Source organism: Euprymna scolopes, chromosome 18 (assembly GCF_053919585.1).
Source record: "Euprymna scolopes isolate OS-2025 chromosome 18, ASM5391958v1, whole genome shotgun sequence".
Taxonomy (NCBI): Eukaryota; Metazoa; Mollusca; class Cephalopoda; order Sepiida; family Sepiolidae; genus Euprymna; species Euprymna scolopes.
Window position 1 is genome coordinate 28,923,728 of NC_136499.1, and position 16,899 is coordinate 28,940,626.

Here is a 16,899-nt window from a genome sequence, read left to right on the forward strand (position 1 = left end):
TCTCGGCATACTATTAGCTCAAACAAACGAAATTAGACTTTAAGGGCACAATTAAAACCACATAGAAGTGATTACTTCACTCAATACGAAGAAGGCATATTTAAGAAAAACCAAATAATATCTACAAAAAAAATTTAAAAGTACTCACAAAAAAAAAAGAAGCCTTTACTGTCAGTAGACAATAGATAGTTCTCTCTCTCTCACACATATATATATATATATATATATATATATATATATATATATATATATATATGAGAGAGAGAGAGGAGGGGGAGAGAACTTGAATTTTTACTAAACACTTGAGTGTGTAAGATCTCTCTGTACAGGGGTTTGTCAGTACAATCTGGCATGAAGATATTTCCCCTTACAAGTAAACCCTGATTAAATATTCAAAATAACACAGTATTCGAATACCACATAAAATGCTCTTGGTATGGCTACCCTACACTGGCTTATACAAGGATTAATACACCTTCTCTAAGTGATGTCGCCTATAGTAACAATACCTAGCTGGATACTACACTAAACTAGATTAATTTTTCTCCTGGAATCCAGTAAGACTCAAAGAAAGATATACTATAACATAGATAACTGGTCAATGAGTAAGGAAAATTAATATTCCTAACTTATCTACTAACTCAAAGTTTGAGAGATAAAAGATAACAGAATATCCAAATATTTATGCATTTCATATAGATATCAAATGTTAACCCCAGGAAGGGCGTTCCTAGATTTTTGAGAACTGACTTGAGCAATATGAAACACATCAGTCAAATAGCATAACAATTAAAAGCACCGACTGTTGCCTAAACTAGATTGACTTTCAATCCTGGCTTAAGGTAGTTGCTAGTCTACCTGCACTTAAAAGCTGTGATACAGTGAAATAATCTGTCTATGGATAACCATAAACGCTCCCTATCTTGGGTAGAGCATATTGGGGAGTGAATTAATAAACTGTCTCTAGCGTATAATGCAATGTTCTTGTGTAAATAAATTGAGCTTGGGCGTTTGAACAATATTTGATTATTGTAATTTAATATATCGCAGCAGCAGCAAATAGTGTAACGATTAGAAGCACCAACTGTCGCACAGATGGTGGTTTCAATCCTGGCATAAGGTAGTTGCTAGTCTGACCCCACTGAAGAGCTGTGATACAGCAAAACAGTGCATGTGGATATAATACACATTTTATATAAAATATTTTAAAAATAAATGTATGAAATAAGACGAGACAACAGCCAATGCACTCACACACGGTATAATATGATTTGTTATGGAGTTCTCCAAAGCAGGAATTCCTAATATATATATATAAAAAAATAAAATAAAAAAAAACATGAGGAAATTGTAAATGGAAATAGAAAAGCAAAAATATTTTATGTAATTTATAAGCATTAGCTCAAGAATGATTTATTCAAAAGTCTGGTAATTGGTTATATTTGGAATCAGGTCATATATGATTTGTTCTTTTTTTTAACCGCAAACTTTATATATATATATATATATATATATATATATATATATATAAAGATGCATGTTCACATCTCTTTGAGTGGTTCTTCTGTGTTGACCGATTTGTCTGTCATATACAAGTTTGTCACACTTAAGCTTTTTCGTATTGAATGTAATATTTAAAAAAAAAAAAAAAACATGATAAATCTGGGTAGCAATTCGAGTGTGGTTTAATACAATCACTTTGAATATGTATCAACAATGTGGGGAGGATTAACTCCATAATTGTGAAATATATTTTAAAATAATGCGATCTTTTGGTCTGTAACGCTTATGTTTGAAATGGCATTTTTGAAGCTAAATGCAGATTAAAGTAATAAGTGTTAAAAAAATAGAAAAAGAAACAGTACAGAGCATTTTAAAAAAATGGAAGAAAGAAAAGGAGAGAAGAAAAAACAAAGGAAGAAAAAGAAAAAACAATAGCTAAAGGAAAAGAAAACAAAGAGAAAATGAAGAAAGGAAAAAGAAAATTCAAGGAAAAAAGAAAAACCAAAGAAAAAGGAAGAAAAACCAAGGAAAAAAGAAAACACGGTTCTTTCTCTTCAATCTACATGATCCACTGTGTCAACCATTAAGCTTGGCTTCGATTGAATAAGAAAAAAAATCCATTTCAGTTAAATAGGAAGGAAATAAAATAAAATCCAAAATTGTTTTTTCTGCTCTCTCCCTCCAGCTATAGATTATATAATACAACTACTTGCTGATATACTATTGTCCCATTGACTACCATACACTAAGTTACCTTTACTCTCGAGTGGCCTTCGGGTCTTGATAAGTGGTGACTCGTGTGTGTGTGTGTGTGTGTGTGTGTGTGTGTGTGTGTGTGTGTACAAACACACCATTTTGTATATAATGAATTATTCTAATCTGGCTTTTATTATCATTAACTCTTAATGAAGATGGAGTGATGGAAACAAGAGTGATAGAGGCTGTATAAAACAGCAGGGAATTCATAGATAGATGGTGAAAATGATAGATGGAAACCTAGTTAGGGATTGTTTATATGATAAAATTGCAACTAATTTGAAATTAACATGGAAGTTTTTTTTGTTTTTTTTAAACAACTCAATCACAAGACTCAGGAATATTTTAGCATATATTTTATGCAATTAGAATATACAGAGTAAAACAGAAACAAACGTTGATTGACTCCACTTTAGTATAACATAAGAGTGTAATCTAAAAATGAAAGGCGCCAGAGTAAAAGCTTTTAATATTTCAAGGGTCTGTGAACTGAGTATTTGAGAAACCGACCCTCCAGCTCTAATGGAGAAAGAGATTTTAACACCATCTTCATTTCTTTCCAATCTCAATTTGTCCTTAACGCTAAGATCCGAATACCCTGCATCATAGAACACTTTTATAGATGCTGTTTTTGGAAATAACGTTAAAACACGCTTACTAGAAGAATAAAAACAATTATCTTTGTCATATTCCCTCTGGATTGTTTTTCGTTAAAACAAATAAGCATATATATATATATATATATATATATATAAAATAAATGGAGACTAAAACTATTTGATGTCAGCAAGTGTTTAATTCCAAAGATTGTTTTTATTTTTGTTGCTGCGTTCATAAACAGGATCGCTTTCACTTTGCACTGGTCAAAGCAAACGCCAATGAATCAACGAGGGAAGACTGAGTGTTTGTAGTTAATGACTGAACCCTTAATGTTTCAGATCCTCCGCCAGTAATTCAACTAAAAAGAATGGATTTATTTTCATAGTATTTCAATACAGACAGAAGGGAGAGTGAAGTGATCGTTAGAATACTCAAACACACAAATATATAGATGTGTGTGTGTGTGTGTGTGTGTGTGTGTGTGTGTGTGTGTGTGTGTGTATGTTTGGCATTGTCACGAGGATTTCAATAAAATATACACATGAACTGGTCTGTTGGCAATTATTCCTTTGAGCATAGAGAGAGGCCAAGTATTGGCTTGAGAGTTCTTTGTGCGTGGCCAACTCTTGGACATAGGGGAGCCAGAAATCTAATCGGAAGAACTTTGGGAGATACTGGCCTAAACCGAAAAGTAGTGTTCAAAATGTTACAGAGATAATCAAATTACCAATTACGACTTTATTGTATTTTACACTGTGCTTGAACATATACACATACATAATATTTATACAAGCACATACATCTTCAGAAATATGGAACACTATAAAATATATTTGTTGATATTTTGATTAAAAAAAATAAAAATGAAATAATAGCTATGATGGCAAAAAAGTATGAGAATGTGGGAAGGGAGCAGATCAATAACATTTAGTTTGGAGGCGAGGGGGCTTCTCTTCACACCAAGATTCTTGCTTCTGACTATGGACTAAAGAACACAAGTCACAGTAGTTAGCCATCAACTGGAGCAACAAGAATCAATGGCAGCTTTTGTAGCACAAAACTTTAAAGTAACTTGTTTAACAAAAAAAGTTGAGAAATGCAAACGAAGCGAAAAAGGAAAGGAATAAAAGGAAACAGATAAAAAAAACGAAATAATGAAAAAATAACAATACGGAGAAAAAGGCGAAAAAAGAATGGAGAAATGGAAAGAACATAGGAAAGAAAAAGAAAGGTGAGGAGAAAAACACAAGGAAGACGAGAAAGAGAAAGAAAAAGAGGAAAAGAGAAAAAAGAGAAAGAGAAAAAGAGAAAGAGAAAAAGAGAAAAGAGAAAAAGAGAAAAGAGAAAAAGAGAGAGAGAAAAAGAGAGAGAGAAAAATAGAGAGAAAAAGAGAAAAGAGAGAAAAGAGAGAAAAAGAGAAAAGAGAGAAAAGAGAGAAAAGAGAGAAAAGAAAGAAAAGAGAGAAAAGAAAGAAAAGAGAGAAAAAAAGAAAAGAGAGAAAAAAAGCAAAGAAGAGAGACAGAGAAGCAGCAATGATGAAGAGAAGCAAAAAAAAGTGAAACGAAAAAAAAGAGAGAGAGGCAGAGAAGAAAAGGATCCAGTAGAAATCTTCGATTATTTTTCAAACTAGTCATGAAATATATTTGAAATAAGCATAAAATACCCTCAGCATAGTTGGTCATTAAATTTATAGAATTTAATAATTTCGATATCTTTAAAAAATCTCGACGCCAACATTGTTTTGGTTGGGACACATAGAAACTTCATCGAAAGCAAAATAGAGATTATCTCGTGTATCTACTAAATAGAATCATAAATAGAGAATTTTAACCACTATCATTTGAATAAATCTGATTCATTCTAGAAATATTATTTTTGTCTAATGAACTTTGATATTGTCTATGCTATCATCTAAATAAAATGTTCATTATCTTTCTTGGCAACAAGAAAAACATAAATGGTTTTTAATTTATTGCAAAGAGTGTGATCAATTTCCATTGAAAAGAATTATTATTAATTTATACGTTTTTAAAATTAAATGGGGGTTTGGCCAGAAAAATTGAATTTTTACTTGAACATAGAATTTTTTTTAAGGGAGTTAAGATGGCTGCCTCAGAGAATATCTAACTTTTACCCAAAAAAGAAAAATCTCGAACCATCCTTGATAGCGAAAAGGTGGGGGTTGGGGATATTTATCTTTAAAAAGAAATAAAAGTTAAAGGATTTTTTCAATAAACTAAAAATATATTTCTTTATTGTTCCTATTTACAATGCCTCCCCACGGGACAGAGTTAGACACCAGGGTCGTTTTTAACGTGGAGAATTTATTGTTATGGGGAAAGCTGATACACCTATTTCAGGAATAATGAACTTACCCAAAGATTATAAATATACTTGCATCTAACACATTATTGCCAACGAATATTTTATGAGGTAAGCTAATCTACCCATTTTACCGTTTTGCAAGGCTACAACATAGACACAAATATAATTGTCCTTATAGTTAATAAATTTTATTTTAATACCAATTTTGATTTTTTTTTTTTTTTTTTTTATATACAATGTAAGCGACTTACGATTTGGAAATTATCAATAAACAGCCGATAAGATTAAATAAAAAAAATAGGAATGAAAAAAAAAAAAAAAAATGAAGACAACTTGGATATGATTGACAAGGTTTGACCCTTACATCAATTTTGGTTTCATGGTACAAACTCAAATACAGGAATCTTTTGTTTAGTCATAGGAGATAAAGGAATTTGAAATATAGTCAATTGCTACTGAGAAGGGAAGGGTCATCATGGCGTCTGGATATTTATATCCATCATATTCTGATGATTTAGTTAGAAGCAACCTTTGGTTAAGATATGAGTTGAAGAGAATAAAGTTTAATTTGAGGTCTGAAATGTTAAAGAAATGTACAGATTGGTGTGCGCACGTATATATTTTCTGTTAAAAACAAGCAAAAATTATAACTCACTAACTCAGAATGAGTGCTTTGTGGCAAACTGACGATTGGATATGATTAAATACACTAACCCCTCTTAATGCCTAACTGTACATCGAATGGATACCATAATACTTTCATTACACTGTACAAAATTTCAGCTAGATTGGCTCGGTAGTTTTCAAGAAAAAGCGAGACAGATAGATAAACAAAGATTATATATATATATATATATATATATATATATACACACACTATCTATTACGATCTGTACACGGACATTGCCTGAGAAAGTTGAGAAAAGTAAGAATTACAATCTTCCAAAGTAAATTGATTGGAATGAACCTTTTTATACAAAATGCTAAGCGTTTATGCACGATATAGGAAATCTTTGTAAATAAAAATGTGAACAGGATTAAAATGAAACCAATTATCAAATAAGAAAAGAAAAACAGTAGTTAATTAATTAGAGTTCGTATTGAAAAGCAATAAGCAAATTTTTGGATGACAATTGCAAAGACACGATTGAATATATTAGAAGGTTCTTCTATCTTGAATAAAAACTTAGGTTTTTAATCTCAATGTCAGTGAAATAAATGGGCTCAACTTTATAACTAGATATTGGAAATATTTGAAAACGGCAATATAACTAGAAATAAGAATGCTGAAAGATCATTTGGAAAGAAAAATATGTAGACTTAGAACATGAAAAGGTATAAAACAAAGACAAAATAGTTCTTTAGCGATCATATACAATGAAACATGTCCAAATGAAGGTTTGCAACTCAAACACATTTTCAACTAAAAGTCAACAAAAGTTGAAAGAACAGACTTAAAATAATTGAGTGTTTCTCCCTTTCATATGCAACAAAAATTTTACTTAATTCTTGTAATAGAAGGCCATTCTTATTTTATTCAACTTTTGCTAAAAGCCAAGTAGACACAAATGTCTTATTATCTTTTGGTTGAATGGTGGCAGCAACAATAAAAGAAAATATAGCAAGTTTGTAAAAGCCAGTTTTATCCAAGGCATAAGTAAGTATACCAAAAATGTTAGAGACAAGATATAAATATCTTATAGCAATATGTCGCATTGGATTTAGACATCAAATCAGTAATCCCCATCCCCTATCAAGGGAGGATGTGGAACTTAGTCTTTTTGACAGGAAACAAGAGAGAAATGGACAAAAAAGCAACAAAAAAAATAAACGACAATCAGACAAAAACGCAAATTGTCAGAAATCTACAGAAACGTTTTTGGAGCACAGCTAAATAAATAGATGTGTCAACAAACAAACAAACAAAAAGCTTCTTATGTCCTTTATTTGGTAACTAAGTTGTCTTTATGCATATTTGCCGGGAGGATGGGAGGTGGGAAATGATGAGGCTTATAAAGAATGTATGATCTGAAAATGTTCCCATTCAATCTGCTCTTTCAATATGAAAATACTATTTACACCTAGAGCATGGCAGACCAAAGAAAATTCTATTTACATCTTGGGAATAAATCTTTACAAAAATTAAAGACACACGCAGGAGACAGAAAAAGAAACAAGAAATATTGAGAGTATTAAAACTTCTTCCATGGCTCATATAGTCAACTTTTCAGTTTATGAGACCTTTTAAGTATAAAAATGCTAAGTGGCGTACAAGATATATCTGAAAGGATCAAAATATATTTGAGACAAGTATAAAATAAAAACGGAAAAAAATTGCACTATATATATATATAGTAACTTTTTAGCACTTTTTCTTTCCTGTATTTTAATTAAACTAGTAATTTCACTATTACATTAAAATACACTCTGCTCTTTAGACTATTGTTCTAATCTCCTTTAAATTATATATATATTCAAGCATGTCTGGTTTAACACAACGGAGTTCTCCTTTTTCCCTATTTTATTAAATAACAACAGCTACTAAGCGCCATAATATACAACATGCCAGCCAAAATAAAATGACCGCTCGGCAAATTGAAAAGTTATCCAACAAAACCGTAAAAAAAAAACAAAAAAACTCTTGTGTTCAATCAGACGTTCTGGAATAATGATTTGCTGCCAAAGTAAAAACACAATCTAAGGTTTAAAATTATAATTTACAAGGATTTATTGTTTGACAGGATACTAAAAAAAAAAAAAAAAAAATTAGGATTTCCTTAATCCATGGAGTTTTTACAGAATGCATTCTTTGAAACTCTGGATTTCCTTAATCCCTGGAGTTTTTACAGAATGATAAAAAGAATGCATTCTTTGAAACTCTGTGGTTTAAGGAAATCTTAATATTTGCTTATTTGAATATCCTGTTGAACAATAGATCCTTGTAAATTATAATTTACAATCTTTGTCTTCTATTATGACAAGCTCTATTTCCTATTTTGATTATATAGAGCTGTTTTATTTGGTTGGGATTAATATAAATATTAATATTTGCTTGAAGTTTACTAAAGCTTTTGGCTTGTAAACTGAATTTTTACTTTTTGATTATATGTGTGTATGTGTATAAATGAAAATACATATTAAACTAAAATGCATACAACTTGTATATTAATATTTTATCAAAAGGGTCTAGGAAAATTAGAGTACAAAAAATATCTCTGAAGAGCCTTTTTGATTCATAGAAAAATGAAATGTAATTAAAAATAAAAATCTCGTTTTAAGTATATTTAATTTTACACACAGCTGTAGGTCATCTCAAAGATTGAAAAATAGAAATAAGTAAAACGAAAAATTATAAACGATAAAAGCGTAACCAACAAAAAGATGTATTATTGAACAAGTTTTTAATATCACTGGAAATTTATTGGTAAGAAAGATTAAAATAACAATAATAATAAATCACCATATAATATTTTTTTAATTGAGTAATATATTTTTGGGAAGAAACTTCATAGGCAGAAAATAATATTAAAAGAATGAATGTAAAAAGGCATTTTTGGGGTGTTATCTGATGAAATTTTTAAGGGAATTTGACTTGTATGTTCCTATTTATATATTTTATAAAATTTTAGGTAGTTATTCATGTTCCAAATTTCACAATATTTTACAAGGTCACTTGCATTGTTTAACACAGAGTCAAATCAAATGATTCTTGTCGACTCGAGTTCATTCTGTAGATATGTTTTTCTTAAAGTATATTAATACATTTCCTAATAAAATATATATATATAAGTCTTTCTTTTTGTGTGTGCAAGTGGAACAACCTAAGCACAGAAAATTTGAAGTTACCTTCATATGTATTTTTATTTCATTCACCCCATTGGAAATTACTAAGATTGTAATACATACAAAAAGTCGTTGCAAAAACGAAAATATAATTACAGAAAGAAAATTGTATTTGGATTACTGTTCTCATCCAAAGTATTATTCTCATAACATTTCAGCCAATGTAACCTCCAATCTTTTTCAAGTGTATTTTGTTATACTCGGGAATCTTTCAGCCTTCAACCTCCAGAAGAGTGCCACTTAGAACTGAATTTTTTCTAATACTTTATCCATTAAATCACACGTCATTGCACAGTTCAATCTTCAGTGTGCCAAATACTAAGCATACACCTGCAAATTATTTAAGACTTAACTCAAAAAGAATGAAACTTTCATAGTAAAGGCATTTCTAACTTTCGTAGCCATTTTCGCCCCTCCCCTCCATATTTCTACTCGATCTGAAAAGTTATTAAAAACGATATATTAACAAATTGACCAGATTTTTATTTTTTTGTTTTGTCTGTTTGCTAATAGAATAACATCATTTTGTAACAAGTTACCAGATCAAACTAAGAACAGCAATAGAAGAGAACATTTTAAGATGGAATTAGAGGATTCCAAAAATAATTTTAGAGATGAAATTATAAACAGCATTTAGTGTGTATATTGTGCGAATAGTGTAAATGTGTCTGGCATTAAATTTTTTAAAAAATTTTTTAAGAGTTAAAATCGAGATAGTAAAATAAGAGATTGTCATAAAAGTCGCAACAAATCAGTCATTTTCGCATACATGTACAAGAATAAATTTTAATGATGAACAACCCATCGGCCAGTTGGCGGGTTAAAGGGTAAGAGACAAAAATAATCCAAATAGAAACTAAATTTTGAGACTATATTGTCTTTTATTGTCAAAAGGATGAGAAAATGAAATATTAAACTAGAACATATTTATTTACAATCTATATATTACTACGATAAGGTGTGTTATTTTGTGTCATGCTTACATCTTTTTCTTCCGAGTGACTGTCATTTAATTGTTATGGTCTTCCATTTATTGTAATAAATAATTTTACCAAGAATTCTTCATAAGTTTTAGTTGTAGCTGAAGGAACTCAAGTATATATATATATATATATATATACATACATACACACACTTTTTTTTTCTTCTTAAGTTTTGGTTTTAGTTTTGATTCAAGCTGATGCACCCAATTCATATGGATATATTTTTTTACTTCTGAAATCACAACTTTATGATGTATAAGAATCGATAGAAAATTGACTATAATAATATATACAAAATTTGCATAAATTAACGATAAATTTTACGACTGGGCTATGCCGGGCATCCCTGCTAGTAAGAATTATTGATTCACATAAACATTTATATACACTATTTTTTTGTACATCTATTTCTGTTTACAAAAACTTTGACATTTCCTTCTTGTCTGACACTGCTTAAAGCAAAATATATCTGGCCATGTTGAAACCCAGGTTTCTCTGATTAAAATCAATATTTTATCTAATGTTTGTCCCTGTGATTTGTGATTGCAAAAGCAGACGTTAATTTTATCATTGAATAAGCAGTAGAAGTAATAATTAGTTTAAAGTTAATTTAGTTCAACGTAAACAAATGATTAAAAATAAAACTTTCCAGCAATTATATCTTTCAAAAATTGTGCAATTATTTATTATAAGAATCTTTAACCAAACAAACGATCAAAAATATATTGTCTCGCCAAACATCCATTTTTATATTGTTAAGAAAAATTACAAAATGAATCTTTTTAACGCCTTTATTGAAAATGAGTAATAAAAATAAATTATACTAGGAACTTTAAAATTTTGCAAAGCAAAACAATAAAAAAATATATCATCAATAAAAAAAAAAACAACTCCAAACTAAACCCATTTTTATTAAAATTTAATTCAATGCATCAATAAAATAGAAAAAAGAGAATATTAAAGTTTTTTTTCTCATAACATAAAAATCCACAAAAAATATTTATCGACTTCATCTCAACAAGAAAATTTTCTAGAAATGACGCCATGATGTTAAAATTCGAGATGGTGACATTGTAATAAATAAAGAATCATTGTGATAACCAAACGCAGAGATTGAGTATAATATAAACAGATGTAGATTTCATAATAGTCTTTTATTTTAAATTCAAATGCAAATAAAACAATTAGTTGGTGGACATTTAATTCCAAGCAAAAGAAAATGGTATTGGTAGAACATTTAAAACCTCATAAAATCATGTACTCAAACTTTTAACAGCAGAGTTAGACATGAACTTAGATACATACTATTCAAATTTGGAAATATACGTGACCAAATAAAAGGATTATGGATACTTTTGAACCTTAACTGGAGAAAAGAGAATGAGGAGATGACTTAATTTAGATTTCTAAATTATAGAACATACGTTTTTAATATCACTGCTCACATTACTAATTTACTGACAATAATCTTGTGTCTTATTTTTTAAAAAGAATACAATTTTCCGAATAAGCTTAAAATTATTAAATCAGTTTCAGAATATACTTGGTGTATTAGAAAATAGTGAAAAAGAATGAATCTGCAGAGACATTGTTGGAGTCCACTTGAAATATTTTTGTGGTATAAATGTTGAAAGGAATAACAAGAAGACTCAGAAACAGTGAAACGAATAATATATTAACAGAAATACAGACAAATATGTTAGTTGGGTGGCAACGCGGCTCAAATGAAAGACAAATAATTTTACGACTATCTCCCTTTGTGTCTTGAGTCCAGACTGACTGGAAAAGCAAAACCTGTCTACAGGAAATAACGTCAGGAATAGTCCATCGTTGGACTTTGTAGGGGTGCCACCCCATCAAATATCTAAGAGAATTTCATATGTATATTCGTATTATATAGTTTGTAAGATTTCTTCTTTTTTTTTTTTTGGGGGGGTGATAATTTTCAGATAACCTTCACATTTATCTAGTCAATAGAAATATCAAATCTGACAAAAATTATATCAGCTGGAGCCAAACAAATGCATTTGTTCCATGTATGTTTTGACATAAGTGTCTGAAATAAGCCTTTGAGACAATAAAAATATTAAAAAAACAGGAATTAAATTATGCAAATTAGCATTTCCAAAACTTATTCAAAAATTAGAAATACAAGATACAAAGAATTATTATTTTTTTTTTTTTTTTTTCAGAGGAAAATAATTAACAAAAAAAAAATTGTTTATAGATTTGCTATAACATTTCTGGATGGCGCAAAAAAAAAAAAAAAAAAAAAAAAAAAAAAAAAAAAAATGGAAATTAACGTTCAGAAGCGAGAATAATGCTTAAAAAAAGTTCTAAAAAGAATATTTAAAGTGATGTCCATGAACGAGGGTGTAGTCACAGAATAAAATCCAATCAATGATGTTGGTTGAAAATTGGTCAAATCCGTAAATCCATGTATATTTAATGCGAGTGTGCGTTTTATATATATATTTTAAAAAAAATTGATTAATCTTATAAATGCCTAGAGAGGCATAAATATTGTTATGCTTCATTCAAGTGTGTTCTAATAAAGACAGCCATAGAATGAATTCCCAAAATGATATTACAATTCTCTAAATATGTAAATGGCCATAAAGCAGACATACAATGGCAATTAACAAAATTTTATGGCCTCTACACAAACTGCTTGCTCTTTTAACAAGAAATAAAACGAATATATATTCTGAAGATGCATCTATTCAATCTTCATATACAGACCAATCTAAATACGTTCTTTCAAATTTAATAATTTGAGACCAACTGACAGAACCTCCTTTAGAAATGCATGGACATATTCGATGCGTCTATTTGATCAGCAAGTTCAGTGATAAAAAACGCTATTCTAAAATTAAGTGTGATAAACAAATACATTTAAAATTTGTCCATTCAGTGTGCACGTTTAATGATGAAAATGAGATTTCAGATTAAAGTGTGACTAATTGACGGCCAAAGCCTCTCAGACTGATGCATAAAAAATATTCTCGTTGTAATTTATAGTTTGTTTTTGCTACAAGCGATCCTCAGATTGCTGTGTTGTTGGATCCATATTTTCTAGGTGACTCAACAAAACTCAGTTTCACAAGCCGGCAGTTTTTATCAGTAATCAATCAGATAGTTGCAAATTAATAAACACACACATCTTAGATTTTACACACACACCATCTACACCTAGCAACTGTGTGTCAAAATGGAAATATGCTGCCTAAATACACACATGCACACATTTCTTGTATCTACATAAAATTTTATGCACCTATCTTCAGTATTTACTCCAACAGTGCTCAATACCTAAGTAGATCTAAGTAGTAAATTTTCAAAATATATGTAGCAATTACGCTACAGAGAATTCATTATCTCGGTTTCTATTGAATTATGTATTCAACTCATTTTCATATTTTTTATTTTAATTATTAGATAGTGCTGGGTCAATTAATATTGGTTTAATTGGTATATGAACAATACCGGAATTTAATAAGTAAATTTTTTGTAAATATTTTTAAAGTAATTTTTTATTATATATATTTTAAATCTCCAAAACAGTGTTTCACGGTAGACAACTGATGATGCCTTAAATAACATTGGGACTATTCGAAAAAGCAAATTGATGCAATGATTGCAGGTGAGTAAATGACTTTCTGACTAAATAGTTTTCCAACGAATGATAAAAAAAAAGTTTGTTTTTTTTTTTTTTAAATATAGTTTTAAAAAGTTAAAAAAAAAAAAAATATATATATATACAGTTCATGTCTCCCTAGAAGTTTGGAAATAAATCTGAATAATTATAGATATAATGAAACTATTATTCAAGATATTGGGATTAGTGGATTTTATTTTGATCAAAGATAGACCAATCCTATTGGTACTCATGCCTTGCCTCCATAATAAACAGGAAATATGTTACTTTTATTGATAATTCAAAAATTAAAGAAAGAAATAAGAATAAATGTTTATATAATTTGGGGGCTTAAGCAGAATTACACAAGGATTCTCATACAGTAAATGCCAAGTGTAGCTCAAGGGTGTTGAAGTGTATAAAGACATACGTATCAGAGAACTGAGTCTACAGCGAGAGTGCAGTGAACTAAGGACCATTAGTTTTTGTGTACATTGGCAAAAATAAAATCCGCATCAATATAACAAATATAAACGCATTTACGATGACATATTTATCCATGCCAAATCTCACTTCTATATCAATTTGCATAAAAGCTTGAGATCCATCCATAGAAATTAAAATGTCGTCCACACAATAATATACATTATAACATATATTATAATCACTTAATCCAGCTATAAATCTGTTATTCACAACTTAAGGTTAGAAAAATGCAAAATCTTGCTATGCGTACAGAAAAAAAAAATCTGTATATAGAGATTACATAAATTCTCATTATGTTGGTAAAAACATACTTGACATGGTTTGTATAAAATTTACTATATATATATATATATATATATATATATATATATATATATATATATATATATATATTAGTAGTAGTAGTATACTTGAGCAGCATTTTTTCTCTTCTGCATATTTCATTGAATAGCAGAGATACTTCCTGTTTGTTTCTCTTGCGATCCATTTTTTCCATTTGGAAGTCAATGTTTGCACATTCTGTTTGAGTATAAAAAGAAATTTGTCATATTGCAAACGTTTTCAAGCGAAATGATGAATTAAAAAAGTGTTTACTGAATTTATTGAAAAAGTCATTTAAAATCGGAAAAACACTCCTCATATTGAGCCTGATTGATGGTTGGTTTGTTTATGCAAATGAATAGGGCTTCCATGATTGGGAGGCACAGGTTACAATGTGAGATGGCTAAAATAGCAGTGTTCTTATTAATATTATCCCTGTTGTTCAATAATATTATATATATATATATATATTATATATAAAAATATATATAATACACATCCAGCTTGAGCATGAAATTGCCAGAGGTCATTGGTTTTAGAAATGTTGCATTCCTGTCAATGAGCTCTCTTACACATGACATATTGCTTACATTATTATATACTAATATGCCGGCACTGCCCGGTCGTAAAATATGCATAAATGTATTTTAATTCATACAGAAACATATGCATGCAATTCACTTTTTGTAAATAAAAAAAATACTTAAGCTGAAAACGAAACCAACACCTAAAGACAATGAGTCGAGTACATTAACTATCAAATCAGCTTGACACAATCTTTAAAAAGTGTTTTCAAACCTGCTAATTCTTAACATAAGTGCTTATGCTTCATGACCGTGCATGCGCAGTTGTGAAACAGTTGACAAACAGATAAAAATTCCAAGTGCCTTTATTTTCAATTTTGACCCCTTAGCAGCTTTTTTTTTGTCTGGATGAAAACCGATTAAAAAGTTGTTTTCTGCATGTCTGAATACCCTATATACTAAATTTCAAGTCTGTAGATCAAAGATTCGTTGAGTGTATAGGTTGAGAATTGTCCTCACACACACACACATTCTCACTTTTATAGATATACTAGCAGGCCAATCAGCATTGCCCGGTCATTAAATATGCATAAATATTATATTTTAATAAACTGAGACATGAGCATGTGAGTATCATTTTTTTTTTCTAAACCGTTTACTTCTTGTAAGTTAAAAAGAAAGCATACTCTAGTTGAGATCAGAGCCAAAACCTAAAGACAGTGGGTTAAGTACGATAACCATTAGACCAGTGTAACACAATCTTTAAAAGGGGTTTTCAAACTAATTATTCTGAACATAAGTAATCCATAATGTGAACTATTCACGCATGTGCATTCATGAAACAATTAGCAAACAGATAAAAATCTGATGACTCCCACATATCAATTTTTCAATTTTGACCCCTTAGTAGTCCTTTTTTCCAGATGAAAACTGATTAAAAAAGTTTCACGTATCTGAATATCCTATATACCAAATTTCAAGTCTGTAGATCAAAAACTTGTAGAGTATATAGGTTGAGACGTGTCCATACACATTCTCACTTTTATAGATATATAGATAAGAGAGAGGAGGGATAAACTAAGAGGGAGAGGATGATAAGATCTATATGACATACATGTTGCCATTTGTTTGCTAAGCAATTAGTTTGTTCAATCTTTGATACAATTCGCACCAATTCTTGAGAACAAAGCATTTATAAAATGTAAAAAGTCAAAACAGTAATTAGATTTTATTAGTACATGACAAGCAGAAATAAAATCACCATTTTTTTTTTCTTACGCACATTGAACGCAAAAAAAAAAAAAAAAGTTTAAAACGCACAAAAGTATATGTTAAAAATATGTGGAAAAGAAACTGCATTAAAGCTAATTTTTGCTTCATTTTCTCTTGAACATAATCTTGGGATTTCTCTACTAATTTAATTTATTTCGTCATAACATTGGTTTTCCAATGAAGATTTTATGCAGTATACAAAAAATATATAAACATTTAAAAAAAATTAAATTTAAATAAATTCTGAAAAGGATTAAATAAAAATATAAAGTTTTTTTTTTAAATACAAAATAAAAAATTGTGAGCCTAAATTAGCCGTTTCAAAAGAGCATTTTTTATAAAGGTATATTTTAATTAATTCTTTAAAAAAGAGAGAAAAAGAATTCAATGTAGTGTATTTTTTATGTTGTTGCTCTAGAAATAATGATAATAGTATCATTATTAACAGCTGCACAAAACAATGTAATCAGAAAGAGTTATATAAAAGTCAAGATATAAATAAAATCCCAGAAAACATCAAATGTAGACTCTTTGGATAAAAAGACGAAACAGTAAATAATGTAAATACAGAAAACTAGCCAAAAGGAGTACAAAAACACATATTACTGTGATGGGGGGGGGGGCTGCACAAACAAATAGCACAGGCACT

The 16,899-nt window shown here is 29.3% G+C and overlaps 1 protein-coding gene across 34 annotated transcripts in view; it reads right to left on the bottom strand.

Moving 5' to 3' along the window:
- Positions 1–16,899, bottom strand: part of LOC145297554 (serine/threonine-protein kinase mig-15-like) — a 1,203,941-nt gene that overhangs the window by 587,721 nt on the left and 599,321 nt on the right. The gene's annotated exons all lie outside the window — the stretch shown is intronic.